Source organism: Babylonia areolata, chromosome 26, assembly GCF_041734735.1.
Source record: "Babylonia areolata isolate BAREFJ2019XMU chromosome 26, ASM4173473v1, whole genome shotgun sequence".
Taxonomy (NCBI): Eukaryota; Metazoa; Mollusca; class Gastropoda; order Neogastropoda; family Buccinidae; genus Babylonia; species Babylonia areolata.
The window spans coordinates 40,001,756-40,022,927 of NC_134901.1; the positions used below are offsets into that span (position 1 = coordinate 40,001,756).

A 21,172-nucleotide genomic window follows, 5' to 3' on the forward strand; every position below is an offset into this window, starting at 1 on the left:
ATTAATAACAATAAACACGACTTCACAACCAAGTCTTCATTCCTTGGTCATATATGTGTTAATCACAAAAAACTTACCTTCTGAATCAGGATAAAACAGGTATCGCAAAAAAATAAATAAAAATAAAATATAAAAAATAAAAATTTTAAAAAAATTAAAAAGACAAAAAAACTTTTAAACTTTCAATGCCTTCAAACAATTTATATTCATACAACTCCAAGAGTTGCTAGAATAACGACAAACAATTAATAACAATAAACATGACTTAACAACCAAGTCTTCATTCCTTGGTCATATAATATACGTGCTAATCACAAACAGCTTACCTTTTGAATCAGGATAAAACAGGTATCGCTTGCTCCAGCTGAATTTCACACTGTGTCTGACTCCTTGCTGAACACCCTGAAAGAAGAAGAATGCCTTTTAAAAGTCACTCAGGTTCTGTTTCCCCCTCTTTCACCGTTTTCTGTCTTGGGAAGAAAAACAAACACATACATACTGTTTTATTTCATTTGATCTTTTCTGTGTATTTCATTTTCACTGCCTGCATTGAACAGAAGACCAAAAAAACAAAAGCAACAACAGCAACTCCTGAGACTGGATTTGAATAACTGGTTAGATTTATTACCAATCTTTTAGATTCATTACAACAGATTGCGAGACAATATTTTTTCTGTCTCTGTCTACATCTAGCAATCTGAAAACATCATCTTTTTGCTCTTCTTTTTCAATAAATAAAACAATTCACAGCACTGAAAAAAGATGTGCATGTGTACACATTCACATACACACACACTCTCTCTTTCACAATCTCCCTCCCTCATAATTACACACACACATACACACACACACACACTCTCTCTCTCTCTCTCTTTCAAACACACACACACACTCACTCACTCACACACACACACAAACACACACACTCTCTCACTCTCTCTCTCTCTCCCCCTCCCTCCCTCACATGCACTCTTTCTCAAAACAAACACATTTCATATTCTATGTATTTGTATTGTGAACATGAGCAACACAACATGTGAACTTATCTCTGGAGATAATAAACACTGATGATAATTATGGTGCTCTGGTGCACTGCGTGATAGCGACAGAACAGATGGCTGAGCATAACTGTTTGAATATGTACAGTACCATCACAAGTATGTATGTACACACATCAGAGACACACAGCAAAGAAATGGAAATGAGAGGGTGGGAGAAAGATAGAGGGTGTTGGGGAGAGAGGGAGATGATGAAATTAGCTAATAAAGCAGCATGACACAAGCTGACAACAGGAAGTTGATGTGCGCGCGTGTGCGTGCGCGTGCGCGTGCACACACACACACACACACACACACACATGGGGGTAGATGGGGGGATCATTTCCATTTCTTTCAGTGCATTTGTTATGCTTATTTTGTAAAAGCTAAATCAGGTTTCCTTAGGTGCAGTGTTTTCTCAATATTATAATGATCATTATTATTGTTGTTGCTATCATCATCATCATCATCATCATCATCCTGGCGTCACTACTGTAATCAGTGGAGGTGTTTTTTCATAGTGCTGGTGGTTATGTACTTTTTATCTATTATCTTTTCTTTTTTTTTTCCAGTATCATCATCATCATGAGCAGCAACACTTTGGACTCTGACAACAGTTTCAGTTTTTTTCAAATAGGCATCACTGCGTCAGACAAATCCATATACGCTACATATACACTACACCACATCTGCTACAAAGATGCCTGACTGCAGCATAACCCAGTATCCTTGTCAGGCCTTCAGTTCACGCATATATATAAAAAAATATATTTGTGTACTTATCAGAGTGGATTTCCTTTCCATAATTTTGCCAAAAGGACAACAATTCTGTTGCCATGGGTTCTTTTTCAGTGCGCCAAGTCTGTGCTGCACACGGGACCTTGTTTTATCGTCTCATTCGAATGACTAGACGCTCAGTTTGCTTTTTTTTTACAGTTTAAAACTTGGCAGAAAGGGCGAGAGCGGGATTCGAACTCAGAACCTCGAGACACTGTGTTGGCAGATAAGCTTGTTAACCATTCTGCACCCCTTTGCTCCTTAAATAATGACCCCAGCTGCGACACGAACCCCAGACTCCCATGTGTGGCAAGTGGGGGGGGGATACTGATAACTGTGATACTGAAGCGCTAAGGTAATTTCTTCCACCATCTACAAAACTGCAACCTGAAAAGATGGCAAAGGGGAACAAAATCAATGCTGTTTTAGAGTTCACTTTTTTTTCTCTTCTTTAACTCTCTCCATACGAACAGCGAAAAAGACGACGTTAACAGCGTTTCACCCCAATTACCATCATCAAAATATTGCAAGCGGAAGGCTCTTATACTGAAGAGGTGAATGTTGACAAAGAATACCACAATTCTGACGACGGAAGCTAAAGGTTGGGTCATTCAGACACCCACTGGACATCCGAGGGGTCTGTGTAGAGGAGAAGAGAGGACTGGCCGTACTGAGTGAGTTAAACAAAACAGCAACACAGCACTTCAGTGAACTGCAGGACAGATGGAGTGAGTGAGAGAAACAGGAGGAGGAAAAGCTAGTATCAGTATCAGTTATCAGTAGCTCAAGGAGGCGTCACTGCATTCGGTCAAATCCATATACGTTATACCACATCTGCCAAGCAGATGCCTGACCAGCAGCATAACCCAACCCAAAATTTCCGAGGCACAGAACTAAAAGGCAAGAAGGGAACCCACTGAAATTAACCCCCCCTGACTGCTCCTGACCAGTGTGCTCTTCACTCTGGGGCTGTCGTCTCACTGGGGTAAGGCTGAGATTGCATACAAGGTGTCAGTCGCCATGTTTTATCAACATGTCCTCCTCTTTGAGACTGGAGTACTTTTTTGACTCACTTGTGTAAACAAAGTGAGTCTATGTTTTAACCCGGTGTTCGGTTGTCTGTGTGTGTGTGTGTGTGTGTGTCCGTGTGTCTGTGTGTCCATGGTAAACTTTAACATTGACATTTTCTCTGCAAATACTTTGTCAGTTGACACCAAATTGGGCATAAAAATAGGAAAAATTCAGTTCTTTCCAGTCATCTTGTTTAAAACAATACTGCAATATCTGGGATGGGCACAAAAAAAAAAAAAAAAAAAAAAAATGAAGCCTAATTATATGCAAACTGCATTTACTGTTATATTTATATTTTTTGTATTCTCTAAACTTGGCACTTTGACCTGTTATTCTGACATAACAACAAGAGGAGTCATTATTATCATTTTTTTGTTCAAACAGGAACTTCTTTTGCTGAGCATGGAATTTTTATTTATTTTGCAAACGTTTTGGTGCAGATACTAAAAAAGGGAAATTACTCTGTAATTAATGCTAGGGGACTTAATTTATCACAAGTGAGTCTTGAAGGCCTTGCCTCTCTTGTTTTTTTTTGTTCAGCAAAACCAAAGACACGGCTTCAAATTCAACAGCACACAAGAAGAATGTGACTGCACTTCAAAGCCATGCCACACTGATGTCGTTTCACCATGTTTCAGCAGTCGATGGGTCACTGGCCATCATCAAATCCACGACATTAACCCTTTCACTGCAAAACTCGCATTTATGCAACAGCTAGGTAGAGGACCCATGTCACTGAAGGGTGACCAGATCGTGGGTCTGTTGTCCATGAACCCACTGCTCTTTATGTTCGGTGGTGGGATAGGCCATATTTTCTACACATCACAGGGGGGAGAATCCCCAGCTATTCTTAGACACCATATTCTCTGTGTTTATAGCACAAGGCAATTTTGTACTCTAAACCGACTGGCGGTGAAAGGGTTAAAGAGAGAGAGAGAGACAGAGAGAGAGAGAGAGAGAGAGAGAGAGAAAGTCAGAAAAGAAACAAGGAATCTTGCAACAACTTACACTTACAGATACAGATACATTTCTGGAGAAAAGTGCTATATAAATGTCCATTATGATTATCATTACCCCCATAGTCTTTCACAGTTTCAGTCTTTTTTTTTTTGTCTTTTTTTTTAACATTATTTCTGCACATATTTCAGTCGTTTCTTTCTTTTTGTGTTGTGTTTTCCCACATTGTTCCTGCACATATTTCAATACTGACAGGGAGTATGAGTCGGAAGGGAAGCAAACAGGGGAGAAACATCAAGCAGATTTAAAAAAAAAAAAAAAAAAAAAAAAAAAAAGGCAATTTATTTCACTATCGACAAAACTGCAACTGAGAAGAATGGCAAATGGAACCAAATCAATGCTCTTCTCAAGTCAGCCTGTTGTTTAATTAACTGATTACATCAAGCATAATCTTCAAACTTCAGCTGTAAAGTGTGAACCATGAGAGTATAACTCTCAGAGTGGCAGAGGCTGTTCAATCGAAACACGTCATGGGCACCGTCTTTTCAGAATCATTTCCGAATTTTTTCATTTGGGATTGATTAGCAAGAAGGTGGGGGAAATGTTTTCTGCGCATTTTGGTGCAGATTAATCCATCATATATGATGAGCATGTCACAATCTTGCGCTGAGACATCAGAAGGGATGTCTACTTATGGGGGGACAGGCATGGCTCTGACCCCCCCCCCCACCCCCCCCCTTAACTCAGCTCTTTCAAGTCTGGCCTTAAAACCCACCTCTTCCCAAAAATAGCCTCCCTCCCCTGCCTCTTCCTTCTCTTTCAGTGTCTCCAGTTTTTAGAGTTATGCGTGCGTGTGAATGACTGGTGCGAAAAGCGCTTTGATTTGTCTCTGTGCAAGATTCAGCGTTATATAAATACCATTATTATTATTTATTATCATTATCCTCACACCTCTAAACTATTAGTTGTTGTGTTTCCAACTCAAAGCAGCTTTTTTGTTGCTTTTTTTTTTTGTTATTGTTGTTGTCCCTTCAGGTTCAGTTCTGTGGCTTGCTGGCAGTGCTGGTGATGGAATGAGTCATGAAGCGGGTACCGCTCAGTGTCTGCCTGTCATAAAAGCAGCAGCATCATGATGAGTTGTGTATATATGTCACTAAGTATATGGGTGCAAGCTGCACATTAAAGCTCAGCTTTGAAAAAAAAAAAAAAAAAAAAAAAGAAGAAGAAGTGTATAGTCATTATGAATTTGAGTGTGGACAATTATTTTTTCCTCTGTGTGTGTGTGTGTGTGTGCGTGAAAGAGAAGGAGAAAAGAGACAGAGAGAGAATGAGAGTGCAAGGATGCATGCATGCATGAGCACATGTGTGAGTGTATGTTTGTGCTTGTGTGCATATGAGCACGTGAGTGAGTGAGTGAGTGTGCATGGTGTGTGTGTGTGAGTGTGTGTGTGTGTGTGTGTGTGTGTGTGTGTATGTGCATGCACGCATGCATACATATGTGAAAGGTAGAGGCATATAATTTTTACTTGATAAGGTCAGCACCTATCATTTTGCGTTTTGAGTGGTACATGACACCTGTTTTTTCCCCCTTTCCCCATAACCCCAGCCCTCCACCACTGAACCACCTCCACCCCTTTGTCCCCAAGTTTTAACACACACACACACACAACACACACACACACACAACACACACACGCACACGCACACACACACTACCATACTGTCACAAAGTGTCAGGTAATCACAGTGCAACATAATATAGATGGATCCATGCCCTTTCCATTCTCATAAACACACACACACACAACACACACACACTCACTCTCTCTCTCCACCTCTATCTCTCTCACACTTCTTAGTCATGCACACATATTCTCTCTCTCTCTCTCTCTCTCTCTCTGTGTCTGTCTGTCTCCCCCACCCACCCCGCAACCCCCTCTCTCTCACACTCACAACACATTGCATCTGGACAATTCACAGGGCAACAAAAACCTGTTATTGTTTGAGACACCACCATGAATAAAGGGGGGGGGGGGGACCCATGGGCCCCCAGCCCAGCAGTAAGCCCCAGCCTGATAATGTCTCACTTTTCTACACTCACACACACAGGGACCCATTAATGAACAGACTGTGATGAACTCCCGGCTAAATTAATCGCTGTCTCTCTCTCTCTCTCTCTCTCACTCTCCCTCTGGTAGAGCAAACACCAGCACGGGGCGATATGAGACAGATGAGAATGGATGGCCCTTGTTTAAAAAACAAAACAAAACAAACCTTTACGCACAGCAGACAACCACACACACACACACACACACACACACACAAACACACGGCGACTGGCTGAACACACACACAAAGCCCTCTCACTGGACAGCACAATTCAAACGCAGTGATAGATTTCAACTTCCCCGCCCACTGGGTGGTCCATGCAGCAGCTAGCAAAGACATAGGTAGGAGTTTCCCCAAAGGAGCAACAAAAATTTGAAAGAACCACCACCCCCCTTTCCACACCATGCCAGCTCCATGATACTCGGCCATCTACTGAGCCCTGTCTTCAAGAAGAAGAGGAGGAAGAAGGCAGAAGAAGAAGAAAACGAAGAATAATGATAATATTAACAACAACAACAACAATAATAAAGAAAAAGGAATTGGGCTTATTTTGACATAACCAAAGCACAGTATATCAATGGGGATAAAAAAAATTTAAAAAAACTGTTTGTAATTAAAAAAAACAAAAAACAACGCTATTATTAATAACTGCATGCGGGGAATAAACTAATGGATGTACTGGAAAACATCCATTGTACAACATTTCAAAGACGCTATTTATAGCTGGTTTAAAAAAACAAACAAAAAAACAAACAAACATGCTTGAATATAACCAAAGCTGCAGATATCCAGACACATACGTAGGAATCTCTCTCTCTCTCTCTCTCTCTCTCTCTATATATATATATATATATATATATAATTTCAAGTGATTGCTGACAGTGGAACATCAAAACAACGCCCCCAGCCCACCAAAAAAACAAACCAATCCAGAACTTATTACCAAAACAGCAACAGGAATGTATTTCAATAACTACTACAAAAAAATTAATTAGAACACACACACACACACACACACACACACAACCACACAAATACACACATGTGCACACACAAAGTAATCAAGGTGGCAGCTAAGTGCTCTGTTCTTTTGTTTGTGATTTTCATCACCCTATCATGTCAAACCTGAAGAAAACAGTAGGATTGAAACATGTCACATTCCTTCATGTTGTACAGCTTGTTTCCTTTTTTTTTTTTTTTTTTTTTTGCTTTTCCTTTTTTTTCTTTTTTTTTAAAATCATTATTTTGTTCTTCTTTTTTTTTTTTTTTTTTTTTAATGCAGATGTTGTGTAGCATATGGTGTGCATCAGTCTGCATGCTTTGACATGTCCTTGGAGCTGAAGCTTGGAACTGGAACTAAACCTAAACTGAACCTTCCGTTCCTGTACTCCTGCAGTGAGTACAGAATTTTCCCTTAGTTTTTCATATCACTGAACATCACACACACACACACACACACAAAAAAAATAAGTAAATCTAAATGAACAACAACAAACCAAATCAACATAACCATACTGATTCAGAAAAGCGAACTCAGCCGATGCAGTAACTCTGGTACACAAATTCAGCGCACTGCCTGCTCGTCCATAGATACGTTTGAGCTAATGCACACGTGTCTGCATGACCAGGTAAAATATATTTACACTGAGATATCACAGTAACTCTGGTACACAAATTCAGCGCACTGCCTGCTCGTCCACAGATACGTTTGAGCTAATGCACACGTGTCTGCATGACCAGGTAAAATATATTTACACTGAGATATCACAGTAACTCTGGTACACAAATTCAGCGCACTGCCTCTCGTCCACAGATAACGTTTGAGCTAATGCACACGTGTCTGCATGACCAGGTAAAATATATTACACTGAGATATCACAGTAACTCTGGTACAACAAATTCAGCGCTAAAATATATTTACACTGAGATATCACAGTAACTCTGGTGCACAAATTCAGCGCACTGCCTGCTCGTCCACAGATACGTTTGAGCTAATGCACACGTGTCTGCATGATCAGGTAAAATATATTTACACTGAGATATCACAGTAACTCTGGTACACAAATTCAGCGCACTGCCTGCTTGTCCATAGATACGTTTGAGCTAATGCACACGTGTCTGCATGACCAGGTAAAATATATTTACACTGAGATATCACACTTCGCCTGTGCACACAATTTTTGATCAAATATATATATGCACACTGATATTGCCATCCTCATCATTTTTGCGATGGATTGAGCACCATATGTGTGGTCATCAAAAGCAAATCTGTATGTAGACACGTTTGATTACTTAAACTGTATTTCATTTCAGAATATTTGCATGTAATTTACAATAAAAATCATGCTCGTTCTTTAATGTGCTAGTGAACCATGTTGTAAGACAGTAAACCCGAACTGTCAAAATTGTCATCAGACATTACATATATACATTTTAAATCTACTCAAATCTTCCTTCGAATTTCAGATTTACACTGTCATGACATTGCAATCTTTCTGGCTTAAAATGGAAAAAAAAAAAAAAAAAAAAAAAAAAAAAAAAATCTGAAAAGCAATACTCAGATGGTAAATACTGTATATAAACTGTGATCACAGCTTGCTTTGCATGTGTGTGTGTGTGTGTGTGTGTGTGTGTGTGTGTGTGTGTCTGTGTCTGTGTGTGTCACGAGGACTCCCTCTTGCTACTGATGATCATGGTTGCTGCACCAGCAATAAAAAATCATAGAAAGTATTTTCATCCTCAGCTTTGAGACTCGAGAGAAACTGTTTTATTTCCTGAAAAACTCAAGAAAATTTAAAGCACAATATAATGACTAAGTTTGTTGATGATTGACATAACTGCCGAGAGGGTAGAGCATTGGACAATCCTGCTCAGAGCACAATGGATTAAGAGTGAAGATTTTTTTCCTATCCTCTCAGAGCAATTTTATTGCAAAGAGCTGCTTGAATCTTAACTTTGTATGTATACATCTGTGTACATGCACACGTAAAAGATAAAAAATGCACACATTCATTAATGAACCCATAATCCTTGTCAGCGTTCTGTGGGTTTTGGAAACAAACATGCCCAGCATGCGCACATCCGGGAAAACAGTATGGCTGCCTACATGACTGGATAAAAACTGAATAAAAGCCCACTCATACATGCAACTGAGCATGGGAGTTTCAGCCCATGAATACAGTTCAAACGTTACTGATTGATCTCTTGTTTAAATGCACAAAGCCTGTGTAGGACCTGTTTTTAAACCCTTTCTCTGCCAGGAAAATAAGATATAAGTGAAGTCTATTTGCCAGGGGTTTTTTTCCACAAAAAACTGGTATAAATTTCCAAAAAATTCTGTGCTCTTTGTTGTTAGAGAAAGACCCATCAAAGTATATATTTTCTGAAAGGTAAATGAATAAAGAATACAAAAGACATGATGCTTTCCCATTTTATATATTTTTAGTGACATGCTGTTGTTTTGAAATCAGCGTTTTGTTTTTTGTCACATTTTCAACCTGTTCATTACAAACATTAGTCAGGTAATTTGCACCTTTGCGCACACACCTTATGTTCATATAAAGGACTGCCTCATGACGTAGATGGTGTTTCTAGCTATGAATAGAATCTAGAAAGATTCCCCATGGTAAAGCGACCACTATTCTTGTAAACGAACTGAATGCAAACCAGGGAATATTTCGATGACGAGTTATCTCGTCATTGTGGCAGCGAAGTGTACATGCTCGCGATGACGAGTTATCTCGTCATGTAGGCAGCCTAGGGGTTAACATTTAAAGCACTAAAATATGATAGCTGACAAAACAGTAACCAGGCATCAACAAGTAAATAAATGTCTCCATGCTATGCTTGGCACTGATTGTTTATCATTTGACTGCAGCACAAAACTGTCAGTGACATCTCAGAAGCAAACGCGCTGGACAGAAGTTCAGAGAGAGTGAACCCCCCAACTTCCGGTTTCACATTTATAGGGCAAAGAGCACACTTGAAACATGATTTTAGGGAGTGAAATGATGCTGAAGTGAGTGCATGACATACAGAGCCATCATTATGCATAATAACCTTCTCCCTTATTTCTTTTTTTAAATTTTTTTTATCACTCAACAGTTTCTGAGTGTTTGTGCATGAACATCTGTGAGAGAGAGAGAGAGAGAGAGATGGAGAGAGAGAGAGAGAGGGGGGGGATTTCTATGCATGGTCTGCTGCACAAACCATACACACTTGTGTATACATACACGTGCGTGACTGCATGTATGTGTATGTCTGCAAATGCATGTGCCCACACATTCATGCATGCACCTGTTTCAAATGTAAACTTCTCTCTTTGTATGCACGTGTGTGTGTGTGTGTGTGTGTGTGTGTGTGTGTGTGTAATTACTACTATATATATATGAGTACATGCACATCAGCATGTTAATCTTAACTCCCTCAATTCTCTTAAGTGTATATGTTCATATCAATATGTGTGAGTGTGAGTGTGTATGTGCATCTGAGAGTGTTGGCGTGTGTTTGTGTGCATGTGTGTAGGTGTGTGTGTGTGTGTGTGTGTGTGTGTGTATCATTTAACATATTACATGCACATTCTGTTCATTGCACCAATACCATCAGACACCACTCACTGTTGGCCAAAAAAAAAAAAAAAAAAAAAAAAATCAGAACGAAATAAATTAAACCGCACCAGGACTGGCTGCTGAAATGTCACTGTCAGCAGGCTGCTAAAAATTTGGAGGCAATCAGTGCTTGTTAGTCCTGCGACTGTCATTCAGACACAAAGGCAAACGACAGTAATGTTGGCGGTTTCCGGTCGACCTTCATGTTTGGGGAGTTTTGTTTGCTTTCAATTTGGGCGCTATCATGATGCTGGGTGCCGGGGGTCTTCGCAGTAGGAATCATTTAAATAACTCCACACAGGAGGAAAACCATGAGCGGGTCGTCACTTCCTCCCTCTAAAGGCATTTGACAAGGTTGGGGGGGAAAACCCCCACAACCCCAACACATTTCACTGTAAAAACCGGGTGACATTAATATGATTATAAATCAAAAAAATGCTTTTTTTTTCTTCCTTTTCTGTTCAAATAAAACTTGAAAGGCAAGGATCTACAGTTTTCATAGCAACCCGACTGGAATAATATCAACTCTGATGGAATACAGACTGGTATTATTAGTCTGAATATTCTGTCTGTTCTGCGAGCAGCAGCATGTTTCAAACACACCATGATACAATGCGTTGTTGATGTTTACATTGTTAGCAGTCTGGTGTTAAAAAAACCCACAAAAATATCCCCCCAAAACAAAACAAAACAAGGAACTTGCACCAAAATCTGTATACACATGATATATAGAAACAGCCCTGATTACCTGCATCTTAGAAATGTTTCCTTAGAATTTATTGTTCATACTTGTGTAATGCAATTATGAGGATTTGAACAAAAGAGGAATATAGGAAAAACAAATAAAACTGCATGCGGGGAAAAAAAAGAAAAAAGGGTGGCGCTGTAGTATAGCGACGCACTCTCCCTGGGGACAGCAGCCTGAATTTCACACAGAGAAATCTGCTGTGATAAAAATACAAATACAAATATTAACAGATATGTCTGATCAGTCTATTATTCTGTAAGTTTGGCTCCTCCAGCTTTTGTTCTTGTGGGGAAAACACTGGTATTAAAAAATCTATTACAGTATTTACACACAATGCATCACAGTGTCTTGCAAATCAGGTTTTAGCAGTGCACAAAAACACATGTGCAAGTCAAAATGCCATTTATTTGTATATACATAAATCTAAATACATATTTTGAACAGATCACTTGTGACTATAATGTACAGTCCAGATTTAGGGGACTCCACAGAACCACACATAGATTAAATGGAAGAAAATAAAGTAAACAATCAACAACAACAAAACAACTACCTTCTGATGTAAAAATAATGTAACTGATGTAATCAACAACTGACAAGTTTCTTCATAAATGGACCACAGATTTAAAAACCTCGATTCACATTATCAATTAGAAACTTAAACACTGTCTTAAGCCTTTCAATTTCTCTCATAATTCATATATAAACTGTATGTATCTCTTTCACTCATGAAGATTTTTGCTGAACAAAAATGGCTTCTCTGCATGCACGAGCGAGCATGTGCAGGTGTGCATTGATATACATATTTACATGTGTGTATTTAATTTCATACATAAGTTTTAGTTGAAAGAAGCTCTCATGAATGTTTATGAACATCATGATTCAATAATCAATGAGTCACAAGATTACATCTCTGCATATTTTCGGTACTTTGACAGTTTGAGGTTTGAGAGACAGTAACAAAGAGAATTTACTCACAATGTTTGGTCAGTTTACAGCTTCTCTTTAATGCTACAGATGATTTATTGAGGCAACTCGAACATTTGACTTTGACTTAACACCTGCAACAAAATGACAATCATAATAAACAAGACAACAAATGCACCCAGAGCAACGGTAAGGGTTAAACATCAAGAACTTTACACCAACCCCCCCCAAAAAAAAACCCCACCATGATCTTAATAACTAACAAGACATTAAGAGATAAGCAAAATTCACACTGAACCAATCTATTTCATGTATAAATTCAATCACTATGCTGCAATATGCATGACTGCCCATGGACACATGGAATGTTTGGAAGCAAATTTCACATTCAGTATAAAAATGTCACCCTAAATATAAGCTTGCATATTCAACACCCGTATGGGTGCATGCATACTTCTGTACAATCAGTTTATGTGTACATGCATGCTTGACAAGTGACATTAACATATGCACTGGAGTACTGCATGCACAGGCATACAAATCGTTGAGTTATTGGTTGTTTTTTGTGTTTTTTTTAACGAACAAAAATAATTACATTTAATAAAAATTATATACATGGGGTGCATGCATACATATGCTGTATGGGCACGCTTAGGCACACACACACATACACACACAAACACACACACATGCACACACACACACACACACACACATGCACACACACACACACCCCAATGCCCTAAAATGAAATTGTACATATTGGCCTAGTGTCCGAGTGCTATTTAGAGCAGCATGGAGGCAGAACAAAAAAATGCAACAACAATGTTGATGGTAAAGTTTACACTGTCACACACACACACACACACACACCCTCTCTCTTTCTCTTGTCTCTGTCACACACACACACACACACACACACACACACTAATTAAAAAGAAGAAGATGATGATGAAGAAAAATTAGAAGTAGAACCTACTCACACTTAAGAATTACAATCACTGCCAGCTATAAATCTAAATTTGCTGCCATATTCTAATTTTCTACTTAAAGCCAATGCAAGGACTTTTTGCATAATCCAGACCTTCACAAATATAAAGAAATAATTCATATAATTGTAAAGATTATGAAAATTATAATTTGCATACACATGACATTTTGTGCTATTTCAATATTCTGCTATTCATGATAAAATAAAGAACTTTTACAGATGACCAACACCATGCTGTGAAAATACACAGTTGATCTCCGAGATGATAATGTGTATACATGTGTGTGTGTGTGTGTGTGTGTGTGTGTGTGTGTGTGTGTGTAAAACAGTGTGTGTGTGTGTGTAATATGTGTGTTGTGTATGTTTGTGTGTAAATGTGTGTGTGTGTGTGTGTGTGTGTGTGTGTGTGTGTGAGAGAGAGAGAGAGAGAGAGAGTGTGTGTGTGTGTGTGCATGCATGCATGCATGCACATGTGTCTATGTGTGTCTCTGTGCATGTGTGTGTGTGTGTGTGTGTGTGTGCAAACATTATTTCATAAAGTACAGTTGGCACTTCATTTAGTTTTGATAGACTGATAGGAGCACTCCATGGGTCTGGGAACATATATTACCTTAACAACTGGGATGAAACTGAATGAAAGCATGAGTAATTACTAAAACAGGAAATCAGATTCTTTGGCCCAGTGTAGAACATGCTTTGATAAAATAAAAATGTACACATTTCACATTTCGGCTACCGTAACATCACGAAATGTGCTGAATTGTCCAAATCGTACAACTTAGAATCTTATCATTTTCAACTAAAGGCTTTGAGTGAAAATATTTGTATGCAAGCTGATATGTGTATTTCGGTTTGTCTGATGCCAAATTTATTCACGTTAGGCAAACTACATTATTTTGAAAAAGAAACCCGTTGTTGACGTACGTCCCACAAAAGCATGTGACTACACACACACACGATGTATACTGAACAGGTTTCTTGAATAAATGTGCAACCAAATGATCAAATTATTTTGTGTCTTCGATTGTGATGATTGATGATCCTTGATGTTCGATGGTGTCATCATCATCAGGCATGAGTGATTATTATGCCAAGCGCTGTGACTAAATGGACTTGGATGGAACAGATTTTTCGTTTGTGAAGGGAATAAATCACAGGCAAACAATGACTGCATTCAAGGGGGGTGGTTTGCATGTCAGTCCTCATAAACATGTGCACACAACGCTCTTCAACACTCACCGGTTTCGCGAGCAACCATTTTTGATTCCCACAAATGCACATCCGGTTTCTCTTTAAAACGAAACGAAGACTTGTGCGATAATTTGCTGCTTCTGTGAAATGAATGATAAAACAATGAGAATGATTTGTATTTACAGACATGCATTAGTTAAAAAGAGCAAACCGAATGTAAATTTCTCCGATATTTCGACTGTCGGAGGAACAAACTGACTATCTAGCTACGACAGTCACATAATGTGTGAATGCTGGAACAGCTCAAACCTAAACTTGACCCACTTGCCAATCGATAAAGTGTTGCCTGGTTTTCACCACATAGGTCTGTTGATAAAATAGATTGTTTTCATTGATGACTGTACGAGGGAAGAACTAACATAGATTTTTATTTCCCATTTGAAAACGTATATGCATTCTTAAACAGTCTCCGACTGTTTCGTTTGCGACAAAATTTGTCGTCTACGTTTGTCGTCTGCTGCGCAAGAGGCTGAGTACTTGGTGATGGTTGATATTGTGATTGTGTTTTATTTGTTGAAAAAAAAAAGTTAGTTGATCACTTTGTTAACTATTTTGTATTGCATTTGTTTATAAAGTTCTAATACATTTGTTTCTATGCATCTTTGGTTATCGAATTGTCGTGCTCGTTTTGCATATAATTATATCAATTACGTTTACAATTTTGCATTTGAATAATTTTGATGGATATACATTCTTTATGTTGATGTTCCAAATTTACTGTGACGTATTCATTGACTTTTATTTGTTTGTTTGTTTGTTTGTTTGTTTATTCATCATGTACTACTCGTGTGTTATAAACAGCTTTATTTATCTAGTATTTTCTTACTTTAAAAAATTTTTTTATTAAGTAATCAGTTTATTCATTTATTCATACTGCTCGTGTGTTATAAACAGTCAGGAACCCAGACACCTGTTCACCTTCATACCCTTTGTCGTCGCCCATCACTGGCACCCCCCATGGGAGACACTTGACCTGTCCACTGAATATCAGTATCAGTAGCTCAATGAACTGAGGAGGCGTGAGTCACTGCGTTCGGACAAATGCATATATGCTACACTACATCTGCCAAGCAGATGCCTGACCAGCAGCGTAACCAAACGCGCTTTCTCAGGCCTTGAGAATAAAAATAAATAAATAGATAAATAGATTATAAAAATAAAAATAAAAAAAATAATAAAAAGCTCATTAGCATAGCGTTTTCTCAGTAATGTATCTTTCCTCCGCCATGAATGAAGTATGACATTGTTACAAAGTTTATAAACACTGCTGTTGTACGCACGCGCTTTCACACGCACGTATACTGACGCACTGGAGACTGATACACTGACGTGGGCACACATTCGGACATACACACACGCAGGATTGACAGTGATAACTACTGAAGTCTCGCACAGAGAAAGGGCCCGGGTGTGCGGGTGGGCCGGGAGGTCCGGGGATAGGGGAGGGGATGGATGACATCATCAGTACCCAGTTTATGGTTTTGTTTGTGTTTCTTGGATTGGACGCTGCATGTTTGAATGAATTAACAGTTCACTCGTCCCCTTTCCGTGAATACTGATTGAGAGCCGCGTGAAATCAGCGCAGTCTTGTCCTCAAGTTTCACTGTTGATGAACTCTTGTCAAGGATCAGTTTCACGTGTAGCGCTCGTTCGGATAAGATGTGTTGGTGTTCGTTATCCCTGACATGTTTACGTGAACCGCAGAGCGTTGAGCTTTACCAACATCCCGACAATTAACCCTTCTTTGGATGCAGTTGAATGGTGAGAATTCAAGATGGTTAGGAAACGTAAAACTGCTTGTGAGGAAATTCATCATTTCTTCATCTGTTGCTTCATACGAATAACATAACTTTTCATCAGTGCAGAAAATCGATTCTGAGCATTTCTATTGCCTCTCTGAACTTTTGCGGCCTATGAAACGTCCGTAAAGACGTGACATTTTCCAATGATTGAAACAAAAATCATTATATAAAAAAGAAAAGATATTAATTTGATCATGAAATAGTTCGATGTAAATGATACCATGTGAAGTTGTAAAGGAGGGAAAAACTATATTATCTATATATCTATATACAGCTGACACAACAATTACTACAAACTTTTCGCAAACACACTCTTGCACCCACCCACATATGTACATTACACACACACACACACACACACTCTCTGTGTGTGTGTGTGTGTGTGTGTGTGTGTGTGTGTGTGTGATTATGGGTAAAGACTGTGATGGGACTGCCAGTGTGTAAAAGAGAGACAGACAGACGAATCTCATTTCAGTCTTCACGTGATACCACAATGCTCATGTACGTAGATGAGTGCAGGGAGATACGATTTCCTTCAGTCTGACCATTCTTGCTCCTACATCCCAGCCTTCGGTTCCTTCTCTTCCTTTTTCTACTACCACAACTGCTACGATTTCCACTCACATTCCTGTTGTAATTAACTGTTTTCTCACACATGCTCTTTTTTTTTTTCTTCTCTACCCTCTATAGCTATAGGTCCCCCCTCCCAACCAACCCCCCTCCCCCCCTCCCTTTCTCTCTGTATGTGTGTTTTTGCATTTTTTTGTCCTTGTCTCCATTTGCAATCCTAGCGCAGCAAAAACGAAACAAGAAAATGTCAAACACGTCTACAAGTAGCTGATTCGTTTCTGTTTCTGTTTCTCAAGGAGTTGTCACTGCGCTCGGGCAAATCCATATCCGCTGTACCACATCTGCTTGGCAGATTCCTGACAAGCAGCATAACTCAATGCGCTTAGGGCTTGAGTGCGTGCATATACATGTGTGTACTTATGAGAGTGGATTTCTTCTACATGGTTTTGCCAGAGCACAACACTTTCCGTGTTTGCCATGGGTTCTTTTTCAGTGCGCAAAATGATTGTTGTAGAAGGGACCTCGGTATATGGTCTCATCCGAATGACTAGACGCTCAGTTTGATTTTGCAGTCAAATTTGGGAGAAAGGGCAAGAGCGGGATTCAAACCCAGACCCTCACGGACTCTTTTTATTGGCAGATGAGCGTCTTAACCATTCTGCCACCTTTTTCCTCAAAAGGAAATGCCAACAGCACCTGGTGGGTGTTCCCAAGCGGTCACCCATCCAAGTACTAACCGGGCCCGACGTTGCTAAACCTCGGTAATCGGACGTGAACCGGTGTTTTCAACGTGATATGGCCGTTGACATGGCTGATAAACCTATTCAAACACATACTCACGTGCCAATCAAATCTGAAACTGTAAACTTTTGCCAGTTGTGACAAAAATCCCTGACTGACTTTTCTAACAAGAAATCATTCCATCCCGACCAGCACGTTCGAAGCAGTTGAAAAGTGCCACTTGAAGGTGCTGACAGGGTCATGAAAACCACTGACAATGCTGGTCATCGGACTGTTTGACTCTGTACAAATCCTTGTATTGCAGATTCTACAGTCTACTTTTGGTTTCTTGTACTGGATGTGACAGAACTGTGTGGGTTTACCATGACTGTCAGGACATTGCAGCTGTAATGACACTTGTCATTTTGTTTGTCAGGGAAGCTGCACCAGATTAAAAAAAAAAAAAGACACAAAGAGACAGAAAGACAGAGAAAGAGTTTCAGTTTCAGTTGCTCAAGGAGGCGTCACTGCGTTCGGACAAAACCATATACGCTACACCACATCTGCCAAGCAGATGCCTGACCAGCAGCGTAACCCAACGCGCTTAGTCAGGCCTTGAGAAAAAAAAAAAGAAAAAAAAAGGGGGGAAAAAATAATAGATAAGCTTACATAAATAAATAAATAAATAAATAATAATTATGATATAGAAAAAGGTAGTAGTAGTAGTAATAATAATAATAATAATAAAAAAAAAAAAAGAAGAAAAAAAAAAAGAGAGACAGAGAGAACAAAAAGACAGTTCGCTCTTCTGCTGCTTCTCCTCTATCTATTAACCAAAAAAAAAATGTACACTTGGAAGACTATGAATTCTAATGCACACACACACACACACACACACACACACACACACGTACGCACGCACGCACGCACGCACGCACGAGTGACAGACAGACAGAGGATGGACTTGTTGGCTAATTATCTCATTTGTTTCCAGATCAGGGTTGGTGGCCATGCGTCATCGGAAGCCCCATCCACGTGAATTGACACAGTGACATGAGCAACCATCGACATGCATCTGGCAACTGACCCAACAGAATACGTACGGCCGTTATGCATGACGTATTAACTGAGGTGCTTGCTTGGGTTCCACACACGTGAGGTGAGACAGTTTCTTTTTCGTTCGTTCTTTTGCTTAACGTCTATCCACATTTGTGATTTTTATTAGCCATGATGCGTTCACTATACATCGCCGCGGTGTGTGTTGTTTTCTTGCACACACAAAGTAAAAGTCGGCTATCCCAGTCTCATTCAAGGACTTGACGTTGAAAGCGAGAGATATTGTGGTAAGTTTGTAATAAATTGCAGCTGACCGGCTTTTATCTATGAAACGTTTTTGTAGCATTAGCCAGCCGTCAGTTAAGGAGACTGCTCACGCCCAGAGGTGAAATATTATGGTAGTTTCATAATTTCATCCCCCCCCCCCCCTTCGCTTGTAAACTGTTTTTAGATATTGAATATTGTGTATCTCTTTCGACATTGCGTTCATTGATTGATTGTGTCACACGAAAGAGTAAGATATAAGCTCAGGTTAGTTGTTGCTCAAGTTTTTTTCTGTCAATACTTTGCATGTTGAACGCTGTATTTTGTCTTGTTTCTTGAAATAAAAAGTTTATAAACCAAATAAGAAGTTTATAAACCAAATAAATATTACTACCGTTCACATGGAAATATCAGGACCACGTAGGCTCTCCCATACCCCCAGAATCCCCATCTCCCAATCTTGCCCTCTCACATACATAGTACTATAGTTTACCTCTAGAATCATATAAAACAAAATTCATTAGACTGTACTCAACCACATTTATAAAACATCCCTGCCAGTTATGTCACCCGAAAGCATGGGGGTGCATACCATTTTGTGAATTCTCTGTTTTCTTTCTGTGATCAGGTTTGACACAAGCAGGTCTTCACATTAGTTTTGCGGTTTCGCCGGATTGGAGCGACCCCAGTGACGTGAGCAACTCTGCGCACGTATATGAAGAACATTGTCATCAACCATGTCTCCTGACCTGAGATGAATGCTTGCTTGGGTCCCGTACCTGTAAGGTAAGACTCTCTCTCTCTCTCTCTCTCTCTCTCTCTCTCTGTGTGTGTGTGTGTGTGTGTGTGTGATTAATTGGGAGACGAACTAATTTGTGAGCAGTGCCCCAGAGTCAATTAAATAGCATTAATCAAACAATGGTGAACAGTTGCTGCTGTTGTCTATAGATCTGAAGACACTCAGTAAACGAAGGTCGGATCATGTTTTTAGACATATCAAATAATCTTCTCCATAATAAAAAAAAAAGAAGAAATTATCTATCTATCTATCTATCTATCTATCTATCCATCTACCTGTCTGTCTGTCTGTCTGTTTGTCTATTTGTCTGAAACATAATATGTACGTTATAAACAGAACAGTGGTGAAAAGCAACTACTGGTGAACAATTCTTGCCTTTGAAAATGACTTTGCAAAATGCTTTTATAAAGAAATTATGGATGGACGCGAGGCTGGTTGCCAAATGTATGGTGCCCCCACGGCCTACGAGACAACGGGATAGATGGATAGACAGATATATAGATAGATGGACGCGAAGGGGACCGCCGTGAGTACATGACTCTCAAAACCCTTAAAACCCCTTGACTGCCGTAGGACGTAGCACTTACGTCGTCCATAGTGACGTCACTGATTACATCATCAAAAGAAGGAAAATATCTCTGGAAGGCTGAAAATTCATACATTTGATTGGAAGTGGTATAGGTATATCTCCAGACCACTTTCTCCGTTTTAGGCTGATTGTTCTTGATAATTATTGGTTTATGACTTTAACACATCTTTTTCTGCTTTTTTCCCCTCCCCAATAACAGGAACTGTATGTAGCCATAGGACTCTGTCCAAAGGAGAGGGATATCTCGTTTTGCCTGTTGCCACATTCGGGCCAGTAATCGACACAGATCATATCTCGCGTCTACAGGATACCAAGATGGCAGCTGGTATTTGTCTCTTTCTACACCAAACATGATATGCACATGTACATAAAAAGACACAAAACAGTTCGAAAATATGTTTTGTTTCATGTAGACCCTATACGGAACAGCAATAGTGATGATGATGATGATGATGGAATCTTAAAGGCCGAAGCATCGTGTGAACTAACGTAAAGAAAACAGGAACCCCCTACCCCCCCTCGTTTTTTTTTTTTTTTTTTTTTTAGTGGGAAGAAAATAAAAAGCACAGATACGCGAGAATCCAAATGCTATTTTATATAGATTGATCACATATTGTTAACATTGACGTCAGTATATTGTCATTGGTCCACGCATGACCATTTCCAGAGAGAGAGAGAGAGAGAGAGAGTTTTTAATTTTTTTTTATTTAAAAAAATTTTTTCTAGCAGAAAGACGTTTTGAAACTTCCACTGACCTGTATTCACTTTCCTATTATTTTCGAATGGCCTTGTTTTTCATACTCAAAAGAAAAACCGATAATAAAAAGGAAGAAGAAAAAATGCACGGGCAAAAAGAAAAGAAAAAAATAAGAAGAAATGAAAGAAAGAAGAAAT

The 21,172-nt window shown here is 39.3% G+C and overlaps 1 protein-coding gene and 1 pseudogene across 1 annotated transcript in view; both read right to left on the reverse strand.

The window, feature by feature from the left end:
• The window catches only part of LOC143300607 (uncharacterized), a 152,781-nt gene extending 138,291 nt beyond the window's left edge, over positions 1-14,490 (reverse strand). Inside the window, exons 1-3 of the mRNA XM_076614389.1 lie at positions 14,467-14,490; positions 12,288-12,370; positions 327-402 (exon numbers count right to left, since the gene is read on the reverse strand). The gene's annotated coding sequence lies outside the window, so the exon portion shown is untranslated. The remainder of the gene's footprint in view (positions 1-326; positions 403-12,287; positions 12,371-14,466) is intronic.
• Positions 14,491-17,534: 3,044 nt separating this feature from the next.
• LOC143300880 (5S ribosomal RNA) lies at positions 17,535-17,657 on the reverse strand (annotated as a pseudogene).
• Between the last annotated feature and the right edge of the window lie 3,515 nt (positions 17,658-21,172).